At 40.9% G+C, this 16,131-nt stretch overlaps 1 protein-coding gene across 3 annotated transcripts in view; it reads left to right on the top strand.

Annotated features, from left to right (window-relative positions):
* The window catches only part of JCAD (junctional cadherin 5 associated), an 85,294-nt gene that overhangs the window by 25,488 nt on the left and 43,675 nt on the right, over window positions 1–16,131 (top strand). Inside the window, exon 2 of one of the 3 annotated variants that reach the window (XM_075827496.1) lies at window positions 9,679–9,740. The gene's annotated coding sequence lies outside the window, so the exon portion shown is untranslated. Of the gene's footprint in view, window positions 1–9,678; window positions 9,741–10,143; window positions 10,232–11,588; window positions 11,707–16,131 lie in introns of those variants that run through there. The other 2 variants (XM_075827497.1, XM_075827499.1) reach the window with 2 other exon arrangements.

Here is a 16,131-nt window from a genome sequence, read left to right as displayed (position 1 = left end):
TTATGGAGCATGGTGGGGGCAGCATTATGGAGCATGGTGGAGGCAGCATTATGGAGCATGGTGGAGGCAGCATTATGGAGCATGGTGGAGGCAGCATTATGGAGCATGGTGGGGGCAGCATTATGGAGCATGGTGGAGGCAGCATTATGGAGCATGGTGGAGGCAGCATTATGGAGCATGGTGGAGGCAGCATTATGCTTTAGGGCTGTTATTCTGCAGCTGGAACTGGGGCTTTAGTCAAGGTGGAGGGAATTATGAACAGTTCCAAATATCAGTCAATATTGGAACAAAACCTGCAGGCCTCTGCTAAAAAGCTGAAGATGAAGAGGAATTTCACCTTTCAGCACGACAACGACCCAAAGCAAAACCTCCAAATCAACAAAAGAATATTGTGGGTATTTGAGCCAAGAGAAACCACCATTATATTTGCAACAAAAGAATGGCTTCACCAGAAGAAGAACAAAGTTTTGGAATGGCCCACATTATTTTTGTTCTTTATTTTTATTTTTTCACCCTAAAAGATTTCAGTTTGTTTTTCAATACAATTGGTGACATTAAAGGAACAGTGTCACCCCAAAATTTTTTTTAATATGTTAAAGATGTTAGTGCTTTATTAAAAACGTTTGGATTAATTTGTGTGTTTGTGTGTTACTTTTTTTTATTTTTACACTTTTTCTTCCCTATGGGGGCTGCCATTTTTTTTTCCATTTCTGTATGTGTCGATTAACGACACATACAGACATGGAATACGACAGCTCCAGTCCCATAGGGACTGCGAACGGGGCCCGTTCCATCCACTATCGTGTACGCCGCTGTGTGGGAACAGCGCATGCGCCGCTCCCACACAGTTCAATTTGAAATGCGCGCCGTCCGGCGCCATTTTCCTGTGGACCGGAAGTCGCGGCCGGACAGTAAGATTACTACTTCCGGTCGCGGCTTCCGGACTTGTGCACATGGAGCAGCGGCAGCAGACGGAGCGGATGGGCCGGAGGGAGCGGCGGCGACTGGAGCAGGTAAGTGATTTCTATGTATGTTCGTGTTTCAGTGTGTGTTTACTACTGTATGTAAACCTACTACATTGTGTGTTAGCTCAAAAAATGGCGACACACAGTGTAGGAGGTTAGACCGTTCAAACCCCTCGTTTCTCCCGGCACTAGCCAGGATAAAGGAGGGGGGATTATGAGAGCTCACTAGAGCGAGGTATTTTTACCCAATTTTGCAGCATAAAGCAATGTGGTTGCTTTACCACATGCAATGCTGCAATTTTGGGAATGGCTCCATCTAGTGACCAGCAATGGGAAATATTATAAATTAGAATCCAATTGAATCCAATTTATAATATTTCCTGACTCGTGAAAAAAAAAAAAAAAATTAGAACAATGTTTAATCACCTACACACTAATTGTTTAACTAAAAAAAAAAAAACATGTTTTGCTGGCAACACATTCCCTTTAAGGGTGGAAAAAGTTCTGAAATGATTCATCTTGGACTGATTTTGTAACATGGCAAAAACCTGGCATTTTAACAGCGGTGTGTAGACCTTTTTATATCCACTGCATGTTTGGCTGTGTTCACATCAGCATCGGGTTCCGTTCATCAGTTCCGTTCGACCTGTCCGTCGGAGGAACCAATGAACGAAGACCATACCTTCTGTTTGCATTACTATTGATTTCTTGGACAATGGGAAGAGACAAGCCTTCTAGACAGATTATTGCCAATTAATATGGGTAGCTGTGTTACTTTCCAGTATTGCCAATCTATAAGGCAGCCCTTGAAGTCTTTCTATTGATGGCTCTGTCAGCTTTAAATGGGTTGTCACATAAAGACAACCCTTTTCAAACGGAAGCGTTAGGTTAGATATGCTGTTGTCATCGGAGGAAGCCACCTTTAGCCAGACGTTTCCCCTGTAAAGGATGCTGCAGAGAAACATTACATTAGCATTAGCATTACATTATGGGAGATAAAAATGAATGGGCAGGAGCTGCTTTTACAGAGTGGATCTCTGTTCTGACTTATTCAGAGGTCCAAAGCGAATAGGGCATACAATGCATTCGGAAAGTCTTCAGACCCATTCAATTTTTATCACATTTTGATATGTTGAGGCCTTAAAAACAGAATGTTAGTAATCTTCTCTAATTTATTGAAAATTAAAAACTAAAATCTTGCATTGACATAAGTATTCAGACCCTCTATTCAGTACTTAGTTGAAGACCTTTGGCAGTGATAACAGCCTCCAGTCTTCTTGGGTATGATGCCGCAAGGTTTACACGCCTGGATTTGTGAATTTTTTGCCATTCTTCTCTGCAGATCCTCTCAAGCTTTGTCAGGTTGGATGGGGACCGTCGGTGGACAGCCATTTTCAGTTTCTCCAGAGATGTTCAATTGGGTTCAAGTCGTGGCTCTGGCTGGGCCACTCAAGGACATTTACAGAGTTGTCCCTAAGCCACTCCTGTGTTGTCTTGGCTGTATGCTTAGGGTCATTGTCTTGTTGGAAGGTGAACCTTCCATCCAGTCTGAGGTCCAGAGCACTCTGGATAAGGTTTTCATTAAGAATATCTCTGTACCTTGCTCCATTCATCTTTCCCTCAACCCGGATCTGTCTCCATGTCCCAACCTCTGGGAAAACACCCCCACAGCATGAGGATGCCACCACTATGCTTCACTGTAGGGATGGTATTGGGCAGGTGATGAGCAGTGCCTGGTTTTCTCCAGACATGACGCTTAGAATTGTGGCCAAAAAGTTCAATCTCTGTTTCGTCAGACCACAGAATCTTGTTTCTTACAGTCTGAAAGTCCTTTAGGTACTTTTTTTCAAACTCCAGGCTGCATTTATGTGTCTTTTACTGAGGAGAGTGTTCTTTCTAGCCAAATTGGCATAAACCCAGATTGGGGGAGTTCTGCTGATGGTTGACCTTATGGAAGTTTCTCCCATCTGCACACAGGATCTTTGGAGTTCAGCCAGATTGACCATTGGGTTCTTGGTCACCTCTGTTAACAAGGCCCTTCTCCCCCGATTACTTATTTTGTTGGTGCAGCCGGCTCTAGGAAGAGTCTTGGTTATTCCAAACTTCTTCCATTTAAGAATTATGGAGGCCATTGTGCTCTTGTGAACTTTCAGTGTAGCAGAAATCTTTTTGTACCCTTCTCCAGATCGGTGCCTCCACACAATCCTGTCTCTGACCTCTACAGGCAGTTCTCTCCTCTGGCTTGGTTTTTGTTCTGATATGCATTGTCAGTGGTGAGATCTTATATACAGGGGTGTGTCTTTCCAAATCATGTCCAATCAAATGACTTTACCACAGGTGGACTCCAATCAAGGTGGAGAAACATTTCAAAGATGATCTGGAGAAATGGGAGGCCCCAGAGATAAATTTCAAGTGTCATAGTAAAGGGTTTTAATACTTATGTCCATGCGAAATTTGAGTTTTTCATTTTAAATCCATTTGCAAAAATTTCTATAATTCTTTTTTCACTTTCTCATTATGTCGTATTGAGTGCAGAATGATGGGGAAAACATGATTTTTTTTTATTTTAGCACAATGCCTCAACATCAGAAAATGTGTAAAAAGTTAAAGGGTCTGAAGACTTTCCGAATGCACTGTACGGACAGAAGATGTCTTCTTGACAGCTAAAGAGCTAAAGTTTAGGTTAAACCGTACGCATGAATGTTGAGCACAGTTGAGCGTGGTAACCTCACCAGAGTAAGCACTTCTGAACAGTCGTGTTCCTTAGTCAACGCTAGCTCTTTGCCATTCTGCAAGTGTTTTATAGTGGTAGATGTTCTTATTATTGGACGGAAATCTCATCATGGTGGGTTTCTAATAAATTCCTCTTTTAGGATAAACACAAACTGATTGCGGAATTTTGTGGGTTTTCACAAAACTACACAGTTTTTTCACAAGCAATTTGCAGGTTTTCATCTGTTGACTTAAATGAATTTATTCTATTCCTGAATCTATTCCAATATAATATGAAAATGGGGCACTAAGGGGTTAGCAAAGTATATAACTATGGTTTCTATGTCACGTTATATTGAGACCCCCTCATATGAACAAAATGTAAGATATTCATTATAAATAAATTGCCTTCTGGTTACCGTATCTCTATCAGTTACACACATTCCTTGGCTTACCTACAACATATGATAACGGCGTCTAATTCCTAATAAGTCCCAAATCCTCTACTCAAAAATCAAGTTCCTTTCGTAGTACTTTGGTATTAGGCTATGACTGTAACACTCCAAATTGTCTAGAGATGTTATATTTTTCCTCTTGTCAGTTCTCTTTTTTTATTTTGTTGGCGATAGAAAAGTCCTCCTTGGCCCACTTAACTTTTCTTGGAAGTGTTAAAACCTCTGGTATCAGTGAGGAATAGCTCACATACCTCCATGTGATTTATTACAAGGAGAAGTCAGTTTTGTGTTTTGGAATAGATAGTTTCCAAGGTTGTGCAATTAAGATAAGAGACAGGAATCTTGTTTCCAAATGTAGATCACTCCAAAGTAGAATGGAATGAGAAGTTCTTATTATATAGACTTGCTTCTTACACGCGGTTAACAGCGGACTTCCACTCATTTAGTCTGACGGCCATAGGAAGGATTGTTCATGTTTTTATGGTTAAACTTAAAGGATAGTGACATGTCAGAAGTTTTGATCGGTGGCGGTCCGAGCACTGATACCCCCACCAATCGCTTAAACAAAGTGGCAGAAGAACCCGTGTGAGCACTCAGACACTTTTCCGGAAATCAATGTAGCGGTGTACGAATTAAATAGAAAGTCTATGGGCCCGTACACTGCTACATCGGCTTTCTGGAAAAAGCCAAATAGAAACGAAGCGGCTCAGCGCTCACATGAGCGATTCTATCGCTTTATTTTAGTCATTTGTGGGGGTCTAAGTGCTCAGACCCCACCAATTAAAACTACTGACATGTCACTATGACATGTCAGAAGTTTGTTGAACGTTAAGTTACCCTTTAACATCTTATAAGTTTCTAGTTTGCTGAAATTTTACACCAAAGTTGCTCAGGCACCAGGTGATCAGAGGGGCTGCTTTAAATAAGCCCAGAGCATTGGGAATTGGTTGGCAAAGATTGTGAAAGCGTGCACTGGCTCTTTAAGAACCGTCCTAGGGGACATCCGTGCAGAGTGGCAACGAACAAGTGTAGGAGTGCGGCCATGGGAGGTAGCAGAGAGACCAGGATGCCGGTGGAGAAGGTGAGCAATCCGGCAGCGGGGACTGCCCACAGAAACATCACCCGCCGGTGTTAAAATAGCTATAGGGGGTGCGGAGGTAGCAGTCACACCCGGGCTCTGGTGTCAAAGTGGGCTAAAGACCCCAGTATTATAAATGGCACATGATAGGTTGGAGGCCTCTGTTACAAATTTTGCATTGGGGCCAAAGAGTTTTAAGTTACGTCCCTGGCTTAATCATTAAAAGTATTGCAACTTTCTAATTAACTTTGTGTTTCAATTCCTTGCCATTTTCATGATTTGTGTCAGTTGGACATGATCAGGACAGGTTTTTAACCTCTGGATGTAAACAAAAATGTTTCTATTCACTGACGAGAAGCAGATATCATGAAAGGATGAGTGAGGATTTGAAACATAAACCCTTTGATTATACAGTGGATAAACCTTATTTACATTAAACCAGGAAACTCCCAAAAACTTCCGAATACGCCCCCCATTGATTTAAAAAAGCGACAAGCCTTATCTTCAAGCGTTCACATCTCTGACCTCCCATTGACATCAATTGGAGGCAGAGAAAGCCTTTTTCGTGGTGTTCAATGGCCGCGGGCGAAAATTGCGGCAAACGTCGTGCAGGCAGATCAATATCTGCCTCAAAATTTTGAGGTAGATTTTTCTACCTGCAAAAAACTTGGACTCTCCTATATTTTGGTTTCATATTCATTGACCATACTGTCGCGAGACCCTGTATATAAGAAGATCTAAAAGATCATAAAGGGTTAAAAGAGCAGGTGCCCCCAAACCAGAATCTGGAGCTCTGAATATCACTTAGGGCCTGTTCACATAAGTGTTGGCTTTCTGTTCCGGGTTTTCATCTGAGGTTTCCGTCGGGTGAACCCCGCAACGGAAAGTCAAACTGAAACCACAGCTTCCGTTTCCATCACCATTGATATCAATTTGACAAAAAAGTCAAATAAACACCAAAACATATGGTGTGAACACGAGAGGGATACGTTACAATTACTATTGGCCTTGTTCACACGGCGTGTATTAGACAAGTTTTTGACACGTTTTGAGCACAGAAAAAGCGTAAAAAACGCATGCTTTAAGCTTCACATTGACATTAATGGGAAAGCGCATTGTAGTACATACGCACGCGTGTTTAAAAAAATGCGTAGCGTAAAAAAAGTAGCATCAGCTCAATTCGTGGCACGTAAAGCGTCCGAAAACATGCCAAAAATGCGTCTAATTACCATAGTCAATGGCCAAAAAAACGCGCTAAAAACGTGCACGAATCGCGTAAAAAAAACTGTATTTTAAAAAGTGCTTTACAAAAAGGCTAGCGTTTTTGACACATTTATACATCTTTTTTTAAGCGCCGTGTGAATGAACAAGGCCTTATTATTTCCTCATATTTGGACCCGGCAGTTAGACATATTCCAAACCTACATGTGAGGCTCATATTCATCCTCTGCGCCTGTTATTCCATTAATAATTAAAATTGGATTCATGTGTACTTTCTATACATGGTGAATTAGAAGAAGCTTCCGGGTGTTCTCATTATTTGTCCACATTACTCCTTTTCAATGCCAAGAGTATAGAATAAATCACTAGATTACTGCCATTCCTACCCAGTTATTTATTCCAGGGATCACAACATTAAAATTGTGTTATAGTCATTTAAATTTGATTCTCTATTTTATTTTTTTTGCAAATTGTATTAAGTTTTAACAATGTTCTGCTAATTACTGTAGATTGGACGGTTCCATTGTGCTTGGGAGATTATATATCATAAATTTACATTAACTTTACGATTACATTCACATGTTCACATTAAAAAATGGGCCACAAATCAGTTAAATTAAACCCTCATGCACATAGCCGTATTATGGCGCTGTACAAGCTCCGAGTTGTATGGGGCTATAATGTGGCAGCCATAGAAGTCTGTCCATGCTATACTTCCACATGCCTCCAATTTCATACAGAGACATACAGAATTTTTTTATGTCGGATTCATACAAAACACACAAAAAAAGTATGTTTTCCATAGATATTCTACCCTAGAAGCAACCCCTGGGTGCCGTAAAGAGGCTTTCTATGGCAGCACATGGAATGCCTACCGCTACAAATTATCAGTGAGAAAACCAAAAATTTATAGGGGTGTTCTAAACTAAAACATTTATGGCACATCCACAAAATATTACATAAATGTCTGATAGATGTGGGTCCCAGCCCTGAATGGGGGTCATCCGACCAACATTCTACCTGGTATAGACAGTTGCCAGCTGCCGCATCTACACAGAGGATGAGCGGACCATGGAGAATGGGCAGGCATGCTAGGCTGTCTCTGTAACTCCCATTGAAGTGAATAGAGGAAGCCACACACACGAGGCAAAATTTCCATTTATTCTTTATCTAGATGTGATGACGGCCTCATCTGGTGGGACGTGGGTCAGGTGACCCCCGTTCTGGAGATAGATGCAGGTCCTAGAGCTGGGACTCACATCTATCAGACATTTATGGCATATCCCATTGATATGCCATACATATCCTAGATGGGAATACCTCTTTAAGCAATTCCATAAAGTACCTGAAAAATAGAGCAACACCTTAAAGGGGTTTTCCCATAATCATTATTTATCACGTATCCACAGAATAGGTGATAAATATCTGATCACGAGAATGGGCTTACCTTGCTGTATCTGGGAGCCCCATAGGAATGGAGCTGTACTACGCATGCTCGGCCACTGCTCTATTCATCTCTATGGAGCTGCCGAATATAACGCTTGGCAGCCCCATAGAGATTAATGGAGCGGTGGCCGAGTATGCGATGTAAAACTCTATATGGGGCTCCCATACAGCAAGGTAAGCCCATTCTTGTGATCGGTGGGGGTCCCAACGGTCGTCCCCTCACTGATCAGATATTTATCACCTATCCTGTGTATAGGTGATACATTTTGATTATGAGAAAACACCTTTAAGTATCCTAAAGTCTCTGTAGTTTCTAAATATTAGCTCATCACAGCTGTTCAGATGACAGAATTAATCTAAAAAGATAAATTGATGAAACTATAGAATTGTAATCCACCGTAGCATCGGGCATACATTCTGTATATTTTACATTAGACATCTCTTTAATGTTTAAGTATATGTAACTGCAGATGTTTCACTAAATATTTTACAGCAAAGTTAAAATATTCCTAGTAGCCGAGGAGGAGTATATCATTTGCAGTAACTGTCACACCCTTTGCTGTAAATGTTGTGGTCAGTCATTACACAAGTATTGCAAACACTGCGGTCAGACTGTGACTAACTGCAGCGTTTACAGAGGATCACTACATATACGCACGCACACACAGTGCAGTGTATATAAACAGGGGTTGTTCTGTATGCACCATCCATTGCTGTGCTCTTTATTACATTAGGGTATGTTTACATGAGACTTTTTACAGTTTTGTCAAGGTTGTTTGCAGTGATTTTTGTAATATCAAAAACTGTGACATATTTTACCACGATTATGACAATCAAGAAAAAGCAATAAAACTGCAAAAAAACAAAAACATCTCCACTTTTCTCCCACACTTCAAAAACATACAGATAAGGAATTTAGAGTGTGAGTCTCACTGAGAACAGTGAGTTATCACAACTTCTGTACAGCACTGCGGAATACGTTAGCGTTATATAAACACCTCAACAGCATCACCCTCATGACAGGTACAGCCGGTTACAGACGCCACCGTCGCGGACCAAGAGGTATTCAACGGCACAGCAGCCTCTCCCCTTCACTCCAACCAATCGGATGCTTGTCTACTTGGTGTAGAAGAATCGTGTGGCGGGCACCTCTACCTCTTCTGGTGCCAAATTCAGTCTCATGTAGAAATACGCATGAGACTTGACAGAAATCAATGACTTCTGGAGAGGCAATATTGTGACCTTGTTTATACTCATGTATCGGAATATCTCGGTTGTGACCTTTTTCGACCTTCTTAGACTTTAGTTTCTTTTGGTAGAATTTCTGTGCCATGGTTTTCACAAATTTAATAATGAAACGTTCACACTGCCACTAATCTGTGTTATGTCTGGTTTACAATTGTTTTCTGCGCTATTCTCCCTGAAAGAAAACAAAAAAAACTGAACCCATAAGATCTATTAGGATTTCTTAGGATACATTGCAAAACAGATCTGCCAAAGCTGACATGGCTGCGTTAATAACAGAAGCTTTGACACTAATGTGAATAGGGACTGTGTGTTTTTTAGACAACACCTTGTTGAATAGATGGCCACAATGTCCACCGAAATCATGGATGCTCTTTGAGTGATTTTAGTGGGTGCCAAGTATTACTTTGCTGCAACGAAAAATTAACCCTTACACCAATGTTGTCCTGGTGATGTCAATTGATCAAAGGGATTCTTAGCGGCCCCATTGATATAATATTTATGTATAGAAAGTCACACAAATTGTATAAACTAACAAAATAGTTTTTTCACACAGGTCCCGCAGTCTGATTTGAGAAGAGTTGATGACGGACACGAGCCAGGAATAATATCCCACCAGTGAGTATGTCAACTTCTACCGCTACATTTTCTCTCATTGTAGTATTTGTAAACTGACTTTCTAGGGACAAACTTAGAAATCATAGATATTAGATTTTATGTGATTTTAAAATAGTAACTTTAAAGGGGTTTTCCATTATCAGCTCAATATCAGCAGGAAAGTTTATCTCAGATGCAAGATAAACTTTGTAATTTACTTACTTTTAGAATAGTGCCCCCGTTTCTAGATGTGGCAGCGCGTCATGTGACCTGTGACGTAATCTTTAGGTCCTGCACTAGTTACATCCCGTGTACCTATCCTATGGTGAAGAAGCTGCTAGTCCCTCCCAGTATACGAGACGTCACTAGTGACATGACATACAGGGGCCAGTCAAGCGCTGTCCCCACTGTACTTTTGTACAGAACAGCACCTTACATCGGTGTCTGGTGGAGATGCAGCCCCGCGATGTAAACAAACACTGCGCGATGGAGATTCAGATAGCGGCAGCAAAGTAATTTTTAATGCTAGGATAGGAACATGTTTATTATCAAGTACAAATGAAATTACAGGGTTTGTTTGTTTTCTCATGAACTCGGAAAACCCCTTTAACTTTTTCCTACATTTTAGGGTATGTGTACACAATACATTTTCAAGATAATCCATGGCAGAAATTTGCGCATCCGCATGCGGATTCGTTTTTTTGTTTTAAGTCAATAGAGCTAATTCAAAGCTTTAGAGCACGGAATCCGCAGCAATATTGAACATGCTTAAGATTTTATTATTTTTCAGAGCATGTGAATGCGGCATAAAATACCCCATGCACATGAATTGCAACATATTTTTGAACAGATCAAAAGTAGTGAATGACAAAATAATTCCTTGGACCATTCTTCTTTCTTTCTTTCTTTCTTTTTTATAGAGCTCCAAATCCCCTGCTTCCCTTCACACATCCATTACGTAACGTGATAAAATTGTGTCTTTCTGCAGCTGCCACTAGGGGGAGATCACTCGATCTTTAGACCTCTCAACTTCATATGCAGTGAGCTCCCTCTAGTGTTGGCAGAAAAAATATCAGCCTTTAACTAGATTTTTTTCCTGAACTGCTCAGAGGAGCAGGAGGGGGGGGGGGGGGGTTTCAGGCGCTAAAAGTGAAGCTGCATTATTATGTGTTCTATACTCTCATTCGTCCTGGTTCAAAATAGAAGGGACGTAAAAACAAGCCTGTGTAGCACGGAGAGGCAGTCTTTTGTACAGCATATAGATCTTCCTGTTCTATCTGCTTCATGTAGCTAAATATTAGCCCACCACGCTAGGATATATTATTTCCAGTTTCTTCTAGGACTACACCTTTTTGTAAATATTAATTATTTAATTAGTAAATTAATATACAAATACATCTAAATCTAGGAATTCTTCTTCCTACATTAGCCACATTGCCATTATTCAGTTGATATTATGTGCCAAAATTGGAGAACCTTGTCTTTTAAGAAGCGGCCCCCAAAAAATAAGCTGATCACAGGGTTCCCCGCTGTTGTGACATCCAGTGATCAGCTGTAATCTGCAGGGTTTTCTGGCAGCAAGTGTTAAAATCCCCTACAGCGCCACCACAGGGGAAATGAAGCATTACATTGTGCCCATTGAACTCAATTGTCTGTCTTTGTAATGATTGGGCATTCCAGGTTTCCAGAGATACTAATTCTCGTTGTAGCTGTTCTCCACTCTGACTTATTGATGTAGGCCCTGAATTAGGAATTTCCTCTATTAAAACTGAATACCGTAATAGAGTATTATGAAACAAGTGAAAAAGTAAAATGAAAAAGTATTATTTCTAAACTAGACAATCGCTTTAGATATTATGCAGAAATTTTGTTGCAGCAATTTCGTGAACGTTATCCTAGTTATTTTGTTTTGCCCTGTGTTAAACGGCATTGATGAATATAAAATGTCCTCTCCAAACATGTCTGAGAAAGCTTTTTATTTTTTAAGGTAAGAAATTAATAATGTGAATACAAATTCATTTTCATACAGTTATATAAATAGGCAAGTTGTCGTACAGAGTGGCCCTCTATCATATGTGTTATTTGGAAATATGAGTCAACCATTAGTAACTATATATGTAATCCGTTTTTCTTTAGATGACGCTAAATAATAGGAAACCTGTTCATTTGACAATGATAACAAAAGGCCAATTTTTTTATTGTGCTCCACTGACCTCTCTTTATATCTGCATCCCACCTTCCCCACATCATTACTTCTCATTGTGATGTTGATAATACAGAATGACATTGAAAACATAGCACTGCCTTTGTTTCTTTACATAGTTCTCATTATGGTAGATACAATAAAAATAAACTATAAATAAAGAAATTGTTTAAAAAATAAAACTTCATTGCAAAAAAATATAATTTTGCCTCCTCCAGCTCATGTCTCCATACCAACCCTTTATCTGTAAAGTAGCATCATATTAGACTTTCAAAAGCACAACTAAGGCTGTGTTCACACCTGCGTCGTTGTTTCCGTTGTTCTCTTCAGAGGAGCCTAACAACGAAAATACCGGAAGCGCCGGTTCCATTGTACAACAGAGAACACTGGCCGTCGACAGAACCCATTGACTTAATGAGTTCCATCTGGTTTACGTTGGGGTGTCCAGGTTGTCTGGGATTTTCATCTCGATCTACGACGGAGGCCCCTAATGGAGTCTCCACTGCATATGTGAACAAGGCCTTACCTGGCCTGTCTTACACAGAAGTGAGGAGTCTTCGCACCAACGACAAAAATTTGCTCCCAAATATAGTGCCAGATTTTGCCTTTTAAATTAATCATCTATGATATCCAGTAATCGTCATACCTATCATAGTCATCATTTGATCTTTTAAAGGGGCTGTATGGTTTAGGAAACATATTTTCAATTAAACTATTAAGGAACTATATGTTAATAGAGGGAGTCCCCCATTATGGACCCTTATATATTAGCCACAGGGCAGAGTATTTACAAAGAGCATTTCCCACTCTGGAGGACCCAACACGTCACAGCATTACTTGGACTGTACATTGGTTTTAATAGAAACCATGTAATACTTTGTTTCTCCTGTGGAGGCGCTGAAGGAAAATTTAACACTTGCGGCCAGGTTCCCAGATAGAATACAGCTGATCGCTTTTGCCCCCTTATAACAAAAAGATATTGTCCAAAGTGTAGAACTCCTTTACAATGCCCTTTGAATAGAATTCTTGACAAATATGATATAATAGTCATTAATTACTATAGCAGGGAAATATTTGGTAATGGAATCAAACACTCTGCAGTTTGAACATGGTTACCTTGTTGATTATGGGTGATTTGCTGATTATATTAACAGACTGCAAATGTGTGGACTAGTCTGCATCCTCAGGAAGAACATGTATTACGTAGGTGATGTCACCACAATGTAACAAAGGCTCTCCTGGGATAACCAAGCCCCTAAAACTTTCCTAAAATGAATGGAATATATAACTAAAAAAAATATGTAAGACCTTTCCAAACTATATTTAATCTAAACCTGAAGCCAATATGATGCATATGCTTCCTTAGTTTCAAAAAAAGTATGAGAAGGAGCACAGGGATCGGGCATCTAAGAGGATATCAATTGGCATCATAGAGTAGAAAGCCAACCTAATAGCTCCTATCTGTTTGGGTTAACGTTTTTATTACTTTGTCTCTCTGTATATTGATCGTAGGAAAGAACTAGTACTATATGATCTTGCTTGTAATATATTTGGGGTAGTGTCTGTTTGCCTATTATACAAATGGCTGTGGGGTGAATGGTTCGCACTTAAAATGCTGCAGATGACCTGTACAAGACACATCCAGGGAAGACCAGGTTGTTTACTTTGATTGAATGTAAATGAACCCCTTTGAGAACCAATGTTGACTAACCTATATATGTGTCTCTCCATAATAATGCTGATGCCACAGAGAACTAGTTATGTCACTGCTATAGTACTCAGCTGTGTATCATATCATATCATTATATATTATGTGGCACTTTATATATCATCAGCAATTAACACATTGGGAGAAGTTTATCAAAATTGGACCAAGGAAAAAGTAAAGCATTTGCCTGGACTAAGGCCTCATGCACACGACCGTATTTTTTCACACCCGTAAATACTGGCGTAAATACGGGTCCGGTGTCACACGTATTCCACCCGTTTTGCACCAGTATTTACGAACCCGTGCTCGTAAATATGGGTCCGGTGTCACACGTATTCCACCCGTATTTACGAGCACGTTTTTGGCAGCAAAATAGCACTGCACTAATCGGCAGCCCCTTCTCTCTATCAGTGCAGGATAGAGAGAAGGGACAGCCTTTTCTGTAATAAAAGTTAAAGAAATTCATACTTACCCGGCCGTTGTCTTGGTGACGCGTCCCTCTCTTCACATCCAGCCCGACATCCCTGGATGACGCGGCAGTCCATGTGACCGCTGCAGTCTGTGATTGACCTGTGATTGGCTGCAGCGGTCACATGGCCTGAAACGTCATCCAGGACGTCGGCCCGGATGTCGAGAGGGACGCGTCACCAAGGCAACGGGCGGGAGACCGGACTGGAGAAGCAGGAAGTTGTCGGTAAGTATGAACGTCTTTTATTTTTATTTTTTACAGGATAGGGGATACATGTCTTTTGTTTATGGCAGAGCGGGGAGATACCTCCCCTCTCTGCCATAGTTTTCATTGTAGTCCCGGCGGTAGTTACGCCACTGGGCTGTGGCCTGCAGACCGGGTAGTCCCCTGACCTCGCCTCACCTCGCAACGCTCCCGTAATCACGGGTGAACACACGCAGCCACCCATGATTACGGGAGCCCCATAGACTTCTATGGGATGCCCGTGCCGTTATTACGGCATGAAATAGGGCATGTTCTATCTTTTTTAACGGCACGGGTACCTTCCCGTGAGCAAACGGGAAGGTACCCGTGGCTAACAGAAGCCTATGAGCCCGTTATTGCGGGTCGTAATAACGACCCGCAATAACGGGTGTTTTTACGGTCGTGTGCATGAGGCCTAACCAATCAGATGGCAGCTTTCATTTAAAAAAGGGCTACTGAAAAGTGAGTTCTGGAAACTGATTGGTTGCGAAGGGGAAACTGATCCCCCATTGTAGATAACTTTACCACCAGTTTATCAAGGACGAGGTGTGAGGGCTGTATAAAGAAGTATTTAGATCTTTTTCAACTCATAATAAAATATTTTCCATGGCCAATAGATGTTTGGTTCCCTAAATCATCAACTTGAACGTCACCAGACAGACATCATTATATAAGGGCAACTGTTACAGACAGCCTCTGTGCATGTGCTCTTATAGGGGATATGGACGTCATAGAGAGGAGTCTTCTGCTTCTTATCCCCCTTCAGAAGCCAGATCAAGGGGCTGCTGGAAAGAGTCCAAGAGCAGTACCATGTATTGGATGGTCACCCATTCACTTTCTTAGTTTAACACTGCATGATCCAACAACCAGCTCCGATTGTGTAGTATAAATTTTATTTTTAGGTGAAGTGATACTATACTATACTATACTATACTATACTATATACTATATACTATACTTTGACCTTTCAATTATGTTAGAAAAAAACAGTTGTAAAGACAGTATAAGGCTCTGTTCACACTAGTGTCATGGCTTCCATTTATAATGGAGCCGCGACAGCTATGCAGGATCTCAACGAATCTTGACGTTCCCATTGACTTACAATGGGGTCCTCCAGGTTTGCTTCAGGCATCCGGTATTTATGATGGCAAGAAAAGTGCTGCAGAATAATACTGTCTTTAAGAATACTGGAATATTTGACAGAAACCCCATAACACCAGTGTGAAGAGAGCCTAACATTGCCGACAATGTTATGTGAGTACCAACATCTCCCTGATGTCCACACTTTACTCCTTTACTCACGTTGAGATAACGGAAGCGTCAACCATCATTCAGGGGGTTTTACTGGTTTTATATAAATAATATCACTGTATAAATTAACAGTTCTACAACTTTCTAATATACTATGGGGGCATTTCATTCTCCAGTCTTAATATAAAGATTGCACGCCTCTTAATAAATGAGGCGCATCTCTGGTCTTACTTGAGCCGGGAAGTCAAACCTACGACTGTAAATTTGTAGCCCTGTGAGTGGCCCCGCCCCGTTCACTAAGCTCCGCCCACCCCATTTGTGTTTCAATTCTTCTTACTTTTTTAGAGAACACATATTTAGCTTAGAAGTGTAAAGGCCATGCTCAGTGAACTTCATAGCCTGGACTCACAGAGCATTGCCTGCACTGGTGACAGTTGTACCTACTTCTCAGCTGGGAGCAGAACTAGCTATATACGGTTTTGCAGCCCGTGAATGTAAATGTGTATTTGTAGTCACTGACAGCAATCAAATATCTTGT

The sequence above is a fragment of the Rhinoderma darwinii genome, chromosome 5 (genome assembly GCF_050947455.1).
Source record: "Rhinoderma darwinii isolate aRhiDar2 chromosome 5, aRhiDar2.hap1, whole genome shotgun sequence".
NCBI lineage: Eukaryota > Metazoa > Chordata > Amphibia > Anura > Rhinodermatidae > Rhinoderma > Rhinoderma darwinii.
This window is presented reverse-complemented; position numbering and strand designations above follow the sequence as displayed.